The sequence below is a fragment of the Symphalangus syndactylus genome, chromosome 11 (genome assembly GCF_028878055.3).
Source record: "Symphalangus syndactylus isolate Jambi chromosome 11, NHGRI_mSymSyn1-v2.1_pri, whole genome shotgun sequence".
Taxonomy (NCBI): Eukaryota; Metazoa; Chordata; class Mammalia; order Primates; family Hylobatidae; genus Symphalangus; species Symphalangus syndactylus.
In genome coordinates this window covers 22,474,096-22,490,271 of record NC_072433.2, presented here as the reverse complement: position 1 = coordinate 22,490,271, position 16,176 = coordinate 22,474,096, and the positions used below count along the sequence as shown (strand labels likewise).

Genomic DNA, 16,176 nt, shown 5'->3' with positions numbered 1-16,176 from the left:
TCCACCCAGCGGCCAACCACATCCAGCCTGGGCTCTCCTTCTCGCTCCTCCACACTACTGTTTGCTTGGCAGCAGTGCTCAGCTCCCAGGGCCATGGAAAGCCGAGGGAGAAGTCTTGCTTCCTGCTCTCCTCACTTCGTGTTTTCTTTCCTCTGCTCCTTCTGGGGCTCACCCTTAACTGCTGACTCCTGCTCTGTGCCCATCTGGTGCCCCACTAGGAACAGGATGCTAGGAAGGGCTGGACAGTTTGTCTATAGGGAATCCCCTGATGGCCCCCCAAGTTGGGCACTGCACCCCATGGTAGCCTAGAGACACAGCCAGAAGACTTGACCTCCAGGAAGCCCCAAGACAGAAAACAAATCCTAAAATTAGTTATATGTGGCCAGGCACGGTGGCTCACACCTGTAATCCCAGCATTTTGAGAGGCCAAGGCAGGCAGATCACTTGAGGTCAGGGGTTCGAGACCAGCCTGGCTAACGTGATGAAACCCTGTCTCTACTAAAAAAAAAAAAAAAAAAAATACAAAAATTAGCCGGGCATGCACCTGTAGTTCCAGCTATTCAGGAGGCTGAAGCGTGAGAATCGCTTGAACCCGGGAGATGGAGGTTGCAGGGAGCCGAGATTGCGTCACTGCACTCCAGCCTGGGCTACAGAGTGAGACTCCATCTTAAAAAAAAAAGTAGTCACTTGATGTGACTATCCATTAATTAATTTCACAAGTATGGATAGAGTACCTACCATGTGCCAGGCCCTGGAAATATAAAATATGGTTCCTGCCCCTGAGAAACTTATAGTCTTAGTGGGGAGAGAGACACACGAAGACAATATGAATTAATTTCATGAATAATAATATTCATGAAGAGAATATAATTAATATGAATAGGTTGGAGCAAAAGTAATTGCAGTTTTCACCTTCAAAAGTAATGGTGAAAACCACAATTATGGCTGGGCACGGTGGCTCATGCCTGTAATCCCAACACTTTGGGAGGCCAAGGCAGGTGGATCACAAGGTCAGGAGATACAGACCATCCTGGCTAACACAGTGAAACCACATCTCTACTAAAAATACAAAAAATTAGCCAGGTGTGGTGGTGGGCACCTGTAGTCCCAGCTACTTGGGAGGTGGAGGCAGGAGAATGGCATGAACCCGGGAGGCAGAGCTTGCAGTGAGCTGAGATCGAGCCACTGCACTCCAGCCTGGGCAACAGAGCGAGACTCCATCTCAAAAAAAGAAAGAAAGAAAGAAAGAAAACCACAATTAGTTCTGCACCAGCCTAATAAGTCCTATGTAAGAACATATCATGAAAGATGTTAGAAGGCCACTGTGCCTAGCCTGAGTGATTGGGAAAACTGTTCTCAAGGAGGTGCTGTCTGAAATGGTCTAGGCCAAAGATGTCCAGTAGAAACACAGTACAAGCCATGTGTGTAATTTTAAATATTCCAGTAGCCATATTATAAAAAGTAAAAACAGGCGAAAATAATCTTAATAATATGTTTTATTCAACCCAATATATCCAAAATATTACCATTTCACTATGCAATCGATGTAAAAATTATTAATGAGATATTATACATTCTTTTTATTGTATTAAGTCTTTGAAAGCCAGTGCATATTTTGTACTTACAGTACATCTCAATTTGGATGCCAAATTTTCAACTGTTAAAGTAAAATGTAGTCCTATCAAAGCAATAAAGCTGTGTTTAATGGAAACATATATTATATTGCTTTGATTTAAAATTTGTAATTTAAATTAATTGAGATGAAATAAAGTAGAAAATTCAGTTCCTCACTGGCAGTAGCCGCATTTCAGGTAATCCATAGCCACGAATGGCTAGCAGCTGCCATATTGGAGAGTGGTGGCTTAAATGGATAAATAGATGTAAAACAAAGAGAGTAGAGAGGATAGGGACCCGGCTCGGTGGCTCACACCTGTAATCCCAGCACTCTGGGAGGCCGAGGCGGGCGGATCACGAGGTCAGGAGATCAAGACCATCCTGGCTAACATGGTGAAATCCCCTCTCTATTAAACTTCCCTGGGCGTGGTAGCACACACCTGTAGTTCCAGCTACTTGGGAGGTTGAGGCAGGAGAATCGCTTGAACCTGGGAGGCGGAGGGTGCAGTGAGCTGAGATTGCACCACTGCACTCCAGCCTGGGCGACAGAGTGAGATTCTGTCTCAAAAAAAAAAAAAAAAAAAACGAGTAGAGAGGATAGGGCAAAAAACAAACAAACAAAAAAACAATATGAAGAAAGGCACATGAAGAAAGGTATGGGGTTTGGCCAGGCACAGTGGCTCATGCCTGTAATCCCAGAACTTTGGGAGGCCAAGGTGAAAGGATCACTTGAGCCCAGGAGTTTGAGAGTAGCCTGCGCAATGGAGTGAGACCCTGTCTCTACAAAAAAATAAAAATATGAAAAATTAGTGGAACATGGTGGCATATGCCTGTAGTCCCAGCTACTCAGGAGGCTGAAGCAGGAGGATCATTTGAGCCTGGGAGTTTGAGGCTGCAATGAGCTATGATTGCACCACTTATGTGCACTCTAGCCTGGGTGACAGAGCAAGACCCTGTCTCTAACAACAATAACAACAACAACAAAAATAGTATGGAATGTGGAACTCTACGCAGCTTAATACTACTGTGATTCAAGGGGCAGGACTAGAAATGGGAAATGAGCCAAGGGTCATGAAGGGATAGATCAGAGACAGTCAGAAAGAGCCTTGAGTGTGAAAAAAACAAACAAAAAAACCAAACACGAGCTGTGTATTTAACTTACGATGGGGGAAATTGAGCACAGAGGAACTTTCAGGAGTAGACTCCTGGCTGGAGCCACTAAAACCCACTGTGAATGAATTCAGCCTCCTGGAGGCCTAGGACAGAGGCTCTGCAATTCCACATCTGGCATAAGAAAGCTCAGCCTCAAGCAAAACAAAGGTTTTTTTGTTTGTTGTAAATATCCTGGGAAACATAGCAAGCCCCTGTCCTAAAAAAAATGTAAAAATAAAAAATATAAACCGTGCAAGGTGTTGCACGCCTGTAGTCCCAGCTACTCAGGAGGCTGAAGCCAGCCACTTGAACTCAGGAGTTCAAGGCTGCAGAAATGTGATCACACTACTGCATTCCAGCCTGGGTGATACAGCAAGTCCCCATTTCTAAAAGATGTAAATAAAATCAATGAAGTTTATATTTCCTATGATGTAACTATTAGAAATCAACTCAAACAGATCTCAGTAAGGATGCCTATTGGCTCACATGGAACATGGCAAAGGTAAAGCAGGCCACACGGCTGGTTGGTCCAAGTGCTCAGGAGTGTAATGAGGGGCCCAGAGCCCTTCTTCCTCTCTACCCCATCATCCACAATGTTGCCCTTATCCTAAGGCCTGCCCTCCTTGGAGTCACAGTGTGGCTGCCAGCTTAGAGTGGAGTCCCACAGTAGAAAGTGCTTCTGGGCCGGGTGCGGTAACTCACACCCATAATCCCAGAACTTTGGGAGGCTGAGGTGGGAGGATCACTTGAGCCCAGAAGTTTGAGACCAGCCTAGACAACATAGTGGGGCCCCATCTCTACAAAAATTGTTTTAAAATTTAGCTGGGCATAGTGGCATGCACTTGTGGTCCCAGCTACTCAGGAGGCTGAAGCAGGAGGATCACTTGAGCACAGGAGGTTGAGGCTGCAGTGAGCCATGATCGCACCACTGCACTGCAGCCTGGGCCACGAAGTGAGACCTTGTCTCAAAAAAATAAAAATAAAAGAATTTTTAAAAGAGAGTGTTTCCGCCCTGTCGTTTCAAGTAAGATTCCTGAAATTTATGTGATAGGCCCATCCCAGGACACAGTGCCCACCCTGAAAGGAGTGACTGTAATCAGGAAATAAAAGGTGCTGCCTGGCTCAAGTTATTCAGGGCTCTCAGTTGGAATAACCTCAAAGTCCATGGGCTGCATGGGGATGTAATTACCTGAAGGAAAATCTGGATACTGCTAAGGTGGAGGATAGTTACATGGGTGCTGGGTAGCAACCAAAAAACGTCAAGTACTGTGCACCCCTTTGGCTACTCAACATATACTCATACCTATCTTCCACAGAAGCACTCTTACAAATACCCATACCCATATAAAAATGCATGCAACTCAAATGCAAGAGCCCAGAGGCTTGTATAATTACTACATCCTGTGAAATTCCTCTTCTTGAAATTCACAGGTAACTCCTAGTGGTCCAGTGACCTGTGATGAAATAAGTTATCTGCCCCCAATACACCCAATACAGCAAAGAAAGAATGGGAGGTATACAATAAAAACTCTGGGAAGATGGGAAGTTGCACATATCATATCCTAAGAACAAAAAATGGGCCAGGCATGGTGGCTCACACCTGTAATCCCAGCACTTTGGGAGGCGGGGCGCATAGATCACCTGAGGTGAAGAGTTCAAGACCAGTCTGTCCAACATGATGAAACCCCATCTCTACTAAAAGTACAAAAATTAGCCAGGCATGGTGGCACACATCTATAATCCCAGCTACTCAGGAGGCTGAGGCAGGAGAATCGCTTGAACCAAGGAGTCGGAGGTTGCAGTGAGCTGAAATTGTGCCACTGCACTCTAGCCTGGGTAACAGAGTGAGACTGTCTCAACAACAACGACAAAAAACTAAGAACAAAAAATAATTATGACATCTGGCAATAGAAAGAATTCTTGGTATCTAATACAGACCACAGAGGGTTATCTTTGTCCACGTGTCCTCCATGGGCATCTCTGAGGAAGGCATTGGGAACATGCGTTCTCTGAGGACTGTACTGCTTTAGCAATTCACCACCTCTGGTGCGAGTTTGGGGGTGTCTTAGTTAGTTCAGGCTGCCATAACAAACAACTCTAGACTGGATGGCTTATAAACAACAGAAATGTATTTTGCATGGTTCTGGAGGCTGGGAAGTCCAAGATCAAAGCACCAGCAGATTTGCTTTCTGGTGAGGGCTCACTTCCTGGTTCATAGACAGTCATCTTTTCTGTGTCCTCATGTGGTAGAAGGGGCGAGGGAGCTCTCTCAGGCCTTTTTTATAAGGGCACTAATCCTATTTGTGAGGGTTCCACCTTCATGACCTAATGACCTCCCAAAGGCCTCACCTTCAAATACCATCATATTAGGGGTTAGGATTTTAACATGTGAATTTAGGTGGGGACACATTCGGTCTATAGCAGGAGGCTAGAGATTGACCTAAATTGTGCCTAACAATTTAAGCAATTGCAGACTATTGTCACCCTTTCTTGCCATTTCTTTAGCAATACACGTCCCCCCAAAAACTAATAGGCTTTTCATATTTTTGCCTCTAGACAATTCCACTGGGTCATAACCATAGTCAGAGGTTTTGTTTGATCATGTGTTTTCAACCTGGAAATTTCTACTTTCTGGCCCCAAATCTCTATGCTTCACCTGTCTACTAGTTTTCAAATTTTTTGGCCATGACCCATGATGAGAAATGAATTTACTTCATGAACTAGTATACAATTATGCATGTGCATATTGGTATGTATTTATGTATAACTAAATCATAAGTTTTACACAACAGTATTTATGGCCACTACCTGTGCTACATGCTAATAGTTTCTATTCTGTTGAAAGAGGAAGGAAGGAAAGGGAAGGAGGGAAGAAGGAAGGAAAGAGGGAAGAAAAGAAGGAAAAAGAAAAGAAAAAACAAGCCAGTAACAATTCGCCAAATTGAGTTTATAGTCCACTAATGTGTCATACCTAGAGTTTGAAGCACTACCTTTAGTTCAGGCCTAGTGTGTGGCCTCTTCCTTCATTTTAGCCTCTGCTTTGTATGAAATAAAGACAATAGCCTTGGGTAGGCAGATTCTTACTTCTTCATGCCCTCAGACTGTTCCCAGACACTTCACAAAGCGCACGCATCCCCCTTGCTTAGACAGACGATGTTCACCTGGACAAGCCGGGAGACAGCCTAGGATGAGGTGGGTCAGGCTTTTTCTGTGTTCTCATCTCATCTTCCGAGAACCCTCCCTGTTCCTGTGTGAATAAACTGGGTTTGAGATAGAAAAATGTGGTTTTTCCAGCCCCGCAGGACCCAGGGTTAGGACTTTTGGTCATTTAAATTACAGGCCACAGGTGGAAAGAACCTCTCTTAGCCAATCAGAGTCCTTTGACTTCTTGCTGGAAAACAGCACCTTCAGCCTGCCTCCCAAAGTGCTTCACTGAAGGCTGCTGGAAGAAGCCAACCCACTCCAACATCCTGAATTTTTTCTACTAAACTAAGCTTTGATAGGTACACGGTTTGCATCCCCAGGTATAAAAAGTGACAGTTTCATCCTCAGCATAATGGAGGCCTCCAGCTTCCCAGCCTGGAGTCTGGCGCCCTCCCCAGCCACTCCTGACCTTCTCCACTTGCGATTCCACAATGTAGGGAGTGTTTGTTACACACTTCTGGTTCAAACTCTCATTCCTCCTCTTGAGAACTAGCCTCTTTTCTCCAAGCCCTTCTTGTCCTAAGGAAAATGCCTGTGAGTGAGTAACTGTCAGCAAATCCCCGTTAATGAGGTAGTCGGAATTTTCAAGGGACACTCCCCCACCACCCACCCACTCAACCCGGCTCTAGAGTATCTGGATTTCATCTGGGAGAGTCTTGAAGGTAGGAACAGTTTTCAAGACCCAAAGGGCATAAGCGCTAAAGGCAGGATGAAGCAGTGGAAGCAGAGAGCAACATTTTGTTTCTTTTTGAGACTCAGTTTCGCTCTTGTTGCCCAGGCTGGAGTACACTGGTGTGATCTCTGCTCACCGCAACCTCCGCCTCCTGGGTTCAAGCGATTCCCCTGCCTCAGCCTCCCGAGTAGCTGGGATTACAGGTATGCTTCACCGCGCCCGGCTAATTTTGTATTTTAATAGAGACAGGATTTCTCCATGATGTTGGTCAGGCTGGTCTCGAACTCCTCACCTGAGATGATCCACCCTCCTTGGCCTCCCAAAGTGCTGGGATTACAGGCGTGAGCCACTGCGCCTGGCCAGAGCAACCTTTTAGAACCAGGCAACCCTGGACTTGATTAGTGGCTCCATCACAAACAATGTGAACTTGAACAAGTTATCTCACTAAGCTTCAGTTTCCTTGTCTGTGAAACTGTCTATAGCAGTGCCTCCTATAATTGTGAGGGCCAAATGAAAGACTTAAGTAAAGCATCTAGCCCTACGCCTGCCCTTTAGGAGGTGCTCCAAAAAAGTTGCTATCTGGTTCTAGAAGCAAGGAGATGCTAGAAGGTGGGAGATGCTGAAGGAAGCCAAGTATGGATACTGGACTCTTGAGAGAGGGTCTCATTCTGTCACCCTGGCTGGAGTGCAGTGGCATGATCCCGGTTCACTGCAGCCTCGACTTCCTGGGTTCAAGCAATCCTCCCCACCTCAGCTTCCCAAATAGCTGGGACTATAAGCACGTGCCACCACACCCAGCTGATTTTTTTTTTTTTTTTGTAGAGACAGGGTCCCATTATGTTGTCCAGGCTGGCCTCAAACTCCTAGACTCAAGAGAGCCTCCTGCCTAAGTCTCCCAAAGTGCTGGGATTACAGGCATGAGCCACTGCGCCTGGCCTGGACCACATAATCTTGGGGCAGTGGTAGACCTTGGATCCCTGCAGTCAGACTTAATGGTCTCCCACAAGGCACCAACTCAGCAGCGTCTGCTGAGACTTGGAGATGAGAGGCAGCCAAGATCAGGGTCTGGTTTCTCCAGCAGTTGGTCCTGAACTTCAAGACATTGGCTACCCCAAGAATTGCTGGTGGCCAACAAAGAAGGCCTAGGGAGAGAAGCTGAAGACAGCTGCTTCTGTGACAGTAGACTCTTGAGGAATCGCTATAGATGGGCCTGGGGTCCCAGGGTAGAAACTGCACTCAGCTAGGCATGGTGGCATGCGCCTATAGTCCCTACTGCTTGGGAGGCTAAGGTGGGAGGATTTCTTGAGCCCAGGAGTTTGAGACCAGCCTGAGCAACACAGCAAGACCCTGTCTCTTTAAAAACAAACTAAAATTAGGAAATAGCAGTAATCCTTTGCCTGTTAGTTGCCCTTGTGATCAAAGACAGGCCGGCCATTCACGAGGTGGCAAAACTTATTTCCTTGCAGAAAATTGCTAGTTTTCCCGTTTTATTTTTTTATTTTACTTTACGTTTTTTGAGACAGGGTCTCACTGTGTCGCCTAGGCTGGAGTGCAGTGACGCAATCATGGCTCACTACAGCCTCGACCTCCTGGGCTCAAAGGATCCTCCCAGCTCAACCTCCTGAGTAGCTGGGACTGCAGGCATGTGCCATCATGCCTGGCTAGTTTTTAAATCTTTTTCATAGAGATAGGGGTCTCACTATGTTGCCCAGGCTGGTCTTAGAAGCCTGGCCTCAAGTGATCCTCTAACCTTGGCCTTCCAAAGTGCTGGGATTACAGGCATGAACCACCATGGCTGACGGTTTACCCAATTTCTGATAACAACCTAAGGGATGATTAGTAAAGAATATTAAAAAGGTAACTTTAGTTAAGAAAATTCCAACTTATCTTCAACCGTAGTATGAGACCATCACCAAATAGCCTCAGAAAATGAGTAACATACAGGCAAAATCCACTCCCTTGAAAGTTTCCAGCAAGACATGGTGGCTCATGCCTGAATCCCAACACTTTGGGAGGCTGAGGTGGGAGGGTCACTTGAGCCCAGGACTTCGAGACCAGCCTGGGCAACAGAGTGAGACTCCCATCTCTTAAAAAAAAAAAATGGCTGGGCACGGTAGCCCACGCCTGTAATCCCAGCGCTTTGGGAGGCTGAGGCGGGTGGATCACGAGGTCAGGAGATCGAGACCATCCTGGCTAACACGGTGAAACCCCGTCTCTACCAAAAATACAAAAAAATTAGCTGGGCATGGTGGTGGGTGCCTGTAGTCCCAGCTACTCAGGGAGGCTGAGGCAGGAGAATGGCTTGAACCCGGGAGGCGGAGCTTGCAGTGGGCCGAGATCGCGCCACTGCACTCCAGCCTGGGTGACACAGCGAGACTCTGTCTCAAAAAAAAAAAAAAAAAAAAAAAAGTTTCCAAAAAACAGTCTTGGTCATGGGAAAAACTATTTGTTTTAAACTTCTGCCCATGAAATGTAGAAATGGACACATCATACCCCATTAGGAACCAAGACCCGCCATCCGTGTTTAATTCCACTTTCTCGTATCTCTTCTAGAACATTCCTTCTTGTGCATTTGTTGTTGGCATTCACCTTGCCTCTTCCCAGTAGCTCATGTAGTGGGTGTATGAGATTATAGCCCATGGGATTCTTGCGTAATTGTAATTACTCACATTAAAGCAAGCCCTCGAAGGATGCCTCATTCTCAGGCTGTCATGTGGACATGGGTGTGGATAGATGTGGGCCGTATTTATCGTGGCCTGTGATTTTTAATTTCTCGGAGGCAGCTTTATGAAAGCTGGCAGGAGTTTTTGTACTTCCTCAGGCCTTTTGCTAATCCTCAACGACAACTTGTTCTTAATTTCCCAGGCCAGTTTATTGACCTCTGGGACGTGGTGAAAGATCTTATATTGTTCCTTCCTAGGAATATGTAATGCCTCCTTCCTCCCTTCACTTCCTCTGGCAGCTTCTCCACCTCCTTGCCTGGTTCCATCTTCCCCTCTCTTTCTCCAGGCCTCTTGCCCTCCTCTCCTGCTCTCCTTCTTTCTGATCTTCTCTTTCTCTAACTCCTCTTCTCTCTTCCTCCTCTCATTCCCTCTTTCTTTCTCACATTCTCTCTCTCCTTTCTCCCAAAGACTTACCCGGCTGGTTTGCTGGATCTTAGGGAAAATCCCTAAGACGTTAGGGATTTTCAAAGTTTGTCCAAAGAACCAAGGCACATGTCCAATGAACCAAGGCATATGTTCAAGAACCTTGTCCTATGAACCAAGGCACAGGGCTGCTGTGGGTGCTGGGTCCAAAGTGTGCAGGATAACTCCAGGGCACGCCTGGCTTTGCTGGGGCTGTGCAGCCGCTCACCTGGTCAGCCAGGCCCCAGGGGCAGCAGCGGGACCCTCCTCCCTGGATGCAGATGAGCGTGGGTGGGGTCTGGGCTGGTTCTCTCCACCCTTTACTAACCTCCTCCTTTCTCAGTCTATTGGGGGAAAGCATTTTTTTTTTTTTTTTTTGAGATGGAGTCTCACTCTGTCGCCCAGGCTGGAGTGCAATGGTGCGATCTCAGCTCACTGCAACCTCCACCTCCCAGGTTCAAGCGATTCTCCTGCCTCAGTAGCCTCCCGAGTAGCTGGGATTACAGACATGTGTCACCACGCCCGGCTAATTTTTGTATTTTTAGTAGAGACAGGGTTTCACCATGTTGCCCAAGCTGGTCTCAAACTCCTGACCTCAGGTGATCCACCCACCTCAGCCTCCCAAAGTGCTGGGATTATGGCGTGAGCCACTGGGTTCGGCCTTTTTAAAAATTTTTTAGATCCTTCCTGCCTGGCTTTGTTGTCATCCTTTTAATTTATGAGACTGGGACTCCCAAAGCTCCTTGCCTCACAGGCCCTGCCCTTCTTCCCTTCCTTCCGTTTTTCTCTGTCTTCCTATTATGTCAACTCCTCTGTAGGCTCCTGCTTGGGGTTCTGCCTCTCTCTCGTTATCCCACCCCTCTCTTCTTCTCTGTCTTCCCTCTTTCTCTCCCTCTTATCCTTCTTGAGATCGGGTGCCATGGGCGAACAGAAGCAGAGAGAAATGGAAAACTCTGGAGAGAAGTTTGTCCAACACGCCCGGGGCATCTCTCCGGGTGTTTTCCAGAGCACCTCTAGAAAAGGAGGAAAAGGACTGTGAACCACCTAGACCCACCAGTGTAAGATTCTACAACTGCAAACCTGTCCTCCAGTCCCCTCTAAAGCGATTCTTGGTAGAGGACGGTCAGTGGGCTTTGGAGTCAGGAAGGACTAAGTTTGAATCCAGGTTCCTTGAGAACTTACACGACTTTGTTAAACCTCGTTTTCCCATCCATAAAATGGGGACAAGAAATGCTTCTTGGAGTTTCAAAAACTAAATGAAATAGCATATACGGTAACGGTTTAGAATGTGTTAGGTACACGGCGAATCCCTCCCTCTCTCCCTTCCTTCCTTCCTTCCTTCCTCCCTCCCTCCCTCTCTCCCCACCTCCTTGCTTCCCTCCCTCCCCACCTCCCTCCCTCCCTTCCTTCCTTCTTCCCTCCCTCCCTCTTTTCTTTCCTTTCCTTTCCTGTCTTCCTTTCTCTCTCTTTCCTTCCTTCCTTCCTTCCTTCCTTCCTTCCTTCCTTCCTTCCTCTTTCTCTTTCTTCCTCTCTTTCTTTCTGTCTTTCTTTCTTCCCTCCCTCCCTCCCTCACAGAGAATATGGAATCTGTAAAGACTTAGGATAAACAGCAAGTTTGGCAGTTGAAACATAGGAGAGTGTAGTTTGTTTTATTCCTTTCTAATGGGTTGGTGCAATTTCCTATAGATGGCAAGAGCCCCCAGTTCAACTTTTATTCTGTGTATGCTGTGTAACTGCATTTGATTCTTTAATGTTTAAATAGTGGCTGCTTCCCCTAAGCTGGCATGATTGTTAGACCTCCCATTAATGTGTTTATTTATTTTTAATTTCATTAGCAATGTGTGAAAACATTCTCAAGGGAAAAAACAAAAACAGAAACAGAATCGAATAGGACAGTAGAAAAATGCTGACCGGGTGCAATGGCTCACGCCTATAATCCCAACTCTTTGGAAGGCCGAGACAGACAGATCACTTGAGGCCAGGAGATCGAGACCAGCCTGACCAGCATGGTGAAACCCCGTCTCTACTGAAAATACAAAAATTAGCCGGGCGCGGTGGTGCGCATCTGTACTCCCAGCTACTCAGGAGTCTGGGGCAGGAGAATCGCTTGAACTTAGGAGCCGGAGGTTGCAGTGAACCGAGATTGTGCCACTGTACTCCAGCCTGGGCAACAGAGTGAGACTCCATCTCAAAAAAAAAAAAAAACATAAAATCATAAAATACATCCTTACTGTTATTATTCTGCAACTTGGTCATTTGTTTCTTTATTAGTTTAACATGCTAGGCCAGGCATGGTGGTTCACACCTATAATCCCAGCAATTTGGGAGGCCGAGGCAGGCAGATCACGTGAGCCCAGAACTTCAAGACCATCCTAGCCAACAATGGGAGACCCCATCTCTACAAAAAATTTAAAAATTAGCTGGCTGTGGTGATATGCGCCTGTAGTCCCAGCTACTCGGGAGGAGGGGGTGGGAGGATCATTTGGACCCAGGAAGTTGAGGCTGAGCTATGATCGAGCCACTGTACTCCAGCATGGGTGACAGAGCAAGACCCTGTCTCCAAAAAAGGCTGGGACAAAATACAAAGAATCAGCAAACCTGTGTAAAGAGTGTATGGAAATTTTAGGAGTGTTTTTTGTAATTTTTCTTAAAACTTGAATTATATATGTTTTTAAAATTACATAATAAATACAATGTCATGTCAGGGAAATTCAAGTTAAAATATCACTGACGTATCTTTTATTACAATTGAATTGTCACAAAATTATATTATCCAAGGACCAAGGAAAGGGCATACTCAGATACTACTGTTTCATGTGCAAATAGACACAACCTGTTTGAATGTATCCTACTGAGATACTTGCACAAGTACATGAGAAAACTATAAAGATTTTTAGGATTTAAAAGTAAACAAAACAAATGAAACTATTTTATTTTGAGACAGTCTCACTCTGTCACCCAGGCTAGAGTGCAGTGGCGCGACCTCGGCTCACTGCAAGCACTGCCTCCCAGGTTCACGCCATTCTCCTGCCTCAGCCTCCCGAGTAGCTTTTTTGTATTTTTAGTAGAGATGGGGTTTCACCGTGTGAGCCAGGATGGTCTCAATCTCCTGACCTCATAATCCGCCTGCCTCGGCCTCCGAAAGTTCTGGGATTACAGGTGTGAGCCACCGCTTCCCACCCAAATGAAACTCTTTAATGCCGTATCATTTGTTTTGTTTACTTTTAAAAATATGAAAAGCTTTGGTTTTTGGGTTTTTTGTTGTTTTTTGTTTTGTTTTGTTTTGTTTTGTTTTTGAGACCAAGTCTCACTCTGTTGCCCAGTCTGGAGTACAGTGGTTTGATCTTGGCTCACTGCAACTTCTGCCTCCCGAGTTCAAGTGATTCTCATGCCTCAGCCCCCCAAGTAGCTGGGACTACAGGTGCGCACCGCCATGCTTAGCTAATTTTTGTGGTTTTTGTAGAGATGGGCTTTCACCCTGTTGACCAGACTGATCTTGAACTACGGGCCTCAAGCAATTCACCTGCCTTGGCCTCCCAAATTACAGGCATGAGGCACCATGCCTGGCCTAATATGAAAAGTTATAAGCAAAATAATATGGAATGCTTCACGAATTTGTGTATCCATCTTGCACAGGAGCCATGTAACCTTCTCTGTCATTCTGATTTTAGTGTATGTGCTGCCAGAGCAAGCACTGCAGCTTTATTTGTAATACCAAGAAATGGGTGCAGATGGTCAAAATGTTCCATCACATTTATGTTGGTTAAATGTATTTGGCTTTGTTCATATTCTGGATTAATATGAAGCTCTTCAACAGAATGACATGGAAGGGTGTCTGAGATGGATTGTTGGGTGAAAAAAAAAAGCAATTTACAGAACAAAATGTTTCCTATGATTGCATTTTTGTAATAAAGACAGGAAACCTATGCACACGCATGCGTTCACATCCTCATTCACTCACTCACATTTGAATGTGCACAGGAAAAAGTTTGGAAAAATATACGTGAAACAGTTGCCAGATCATTCTCTAGAAATTCCGCTAGTCCTGCGGAAAGACCACCCGGCTCCATCTCTCAAGTCCTCAGGCTGGCTGTGGAGGGTCCTCTCCGAAGAGCCTTGTGCTGGAACAACAGGGGTGCCTCTGGCCAGCCAGAAATCCCCAACAGGTGCCTATCGGCTTGTTAGCCGCACCTCTTTGCTGCACCACCAAATTGCTGGCAAATGCCCCCACCAAGGGCTGCTGTTTCCAGCCCCATAATGGCCAAGGCCCCTCCCCATCGCCACCAGGCCTGCAGGGCAGGCAGGGTCATTACCGAGTTCCAATGAAGGCAGTGTTTATTATTGTTGTCGGTTTGATGCTGATCCCAAAAGGACCTAATCAACAGGTAATAAGACCTCATGGGAGTGATTAGAAACCTCAACTTTAACCCTGTTAGAACCGCAGTGGAGAAAGCAAGAGTCACTTCAGGACTCTGCCCCACACTCCACAGGGCCTGATGAGGAAGGGGCCAGAGAGGTGGGTGTGCTCCAGGACTGGCAGAGAAGGGGATCTAGAGGGAGGAGGAGATATCCAAAATTTAGTTTACACAATAATATACATCCACTGGGCGTAATCCCAGCACTCTGTGAGGTCAAGGTGGGAGGATCACTTGAGCCTAGGAGTTCGAAGCTGCAGTGAGCCGTGATCCCACCACTGCACTCTAGCCTGGGCAACAGAGCAATACCCTCAAAGCAAACAACCAAACAAAAAATAATATACATCCTCCTCCTCTTCGTCGTCATCCTCCCGCTCTTCATCATCATTATTCTCTCTCTCTCTTTTTTTTTTAAGGTAAGGTCTTGCTCTGTCACTCAGGCTGAAGTGCAGTGGCATGATCACCACTCACTGCAGCCTCAACCTCCCAGGCCCCAGCAATCCTTCCACCTCAGCCTCTTGAGCAGCTGGGACCACGGGGGCACACCACCATACCCAGCTAATTTTTAAATTTTCTGTAGAGACGAGGTCTCACTATGTTGCTCAGGCTGCTCTCAAACTCCTAGGCTCAGCAATCCTGCTACCTTGGCCTCCCAAAGTGGGATTACAGGTGTGAGCCGCCACACCCGGCCCATTATCATCATTCTTGATTGAAAACCTGTGCTAGGTGCTTGGGTTTCCAAACCAAATACGCGTGGTGCTGCCCTCAAGATGCTCACAGTGTGGGCGTAAAGACTCAAAATGCCATAGGAGCTATGCTACAGAGCAGGTTTGTTCCAGGCACAGGAGTGATGCGGAGGAGGGAATTCTCAACCTTGTTGGGTGAGTCAGGGAGAGCAGATGCCCCAGTAAAGTGATATCTTGTCATACGCAGATGTGACAACATTTGTTGGTTGAGCAGAAAGGGCTTATATTTAAACACCCACCTCTAACATAGATCTCCTTTTGTCTTTGAAGCTGCCTTATATCCTTTTTTTTAATAAGGTTTGATATGAAATATATAAAACTAAAGAGGAATCAATTGTTTTATTTTATATTTTATTTTATTTTATTATTTTTTGAGACAGAGTCTTGCTCTGTCACCCAGGCTGGAGTGCAGTGGCATGATCTTGGCACACTGCAACCTCTGCCTCTTAGATTTAAGCAATTCTCCTGCCTCAGAGTCCCGAGTAGCTGAGATTACAGGTGCGCACCACCACACTCAGCTAGTGTTTTTGTATTTTCAGTAGCGACAGCATTTCGCCATGTTGGTCTCGAACTCCTGACCTCAAGTGATCTGCCTGTCTCGGCCTCCCAAAGTACTAGGATTATAGGCATTAGCCACTGCACCTGGCCTAAAGAGGAATGATTTTTAAAATACATACTTAAATACTTGCTTTTTTGGTATTACAAGTGACTCACCTGCTAACCAGTTAGATGGACTGTTACTCCCATCCATTAGCAAAACATAATAATGCCTGATACGATAGCAGTGTCCTGACCCACTTGTCATTATTCACGTGGTGACCAAGTGCATTGTTGCATAACTGTCACACGAGGACACCCTTGGAACTGGACCGACTAACTCTAGACAGGCGCACCGTCATTATTGTCAATTGATAGTTGATAAACGTTTTGATTACATAAACTTTCCAAGGCAGGGCTTCCGTGATGAATTATGGGAACTTGGAGACAAAGTCACATCTACACAGGCCAAATTGGCCCCCAGCTTTTTCCAACTTGCACAGAATTACAACAGCCTCTCTAGTTATTGCTGTGCAAGATTTTGCATCTTGCATAAAACTAGCTGCAAATGTCATATGAGCTGGGATGACTGATTTGACCAGGCCCAAGGGCAAAATAAAGGGATGATATCAGATAGAACATGCAGCCATCTGACTGCTTGGCCTTTTGTAGCCTTTTAAGAGCACTCACCCTTAGAGAGGGAGAGTTTG

The 16,176-nt window shown here is 46.1% G+C and overlaps 1 non-coding gene across 1 annotated transcript; it reads right to left on the bottom strand.

Moving 5' to 3' along the window:
• Positions 1-13,359: 13,359 nt before the first annotated feature.
• LOC129457884 (U6 spliceosomal RNA) lies at positions 13,360-13,463 on the bottom strand. Its single transcript, XR_008649428.1, has one exon. It is a non-coding gene; the product is annotated as a U6 spliceosomal RNA (small nuclear RNA).
• Between the last annotated feature and the right edge of the window lie 2,713 nt (positions 13,464-16,176).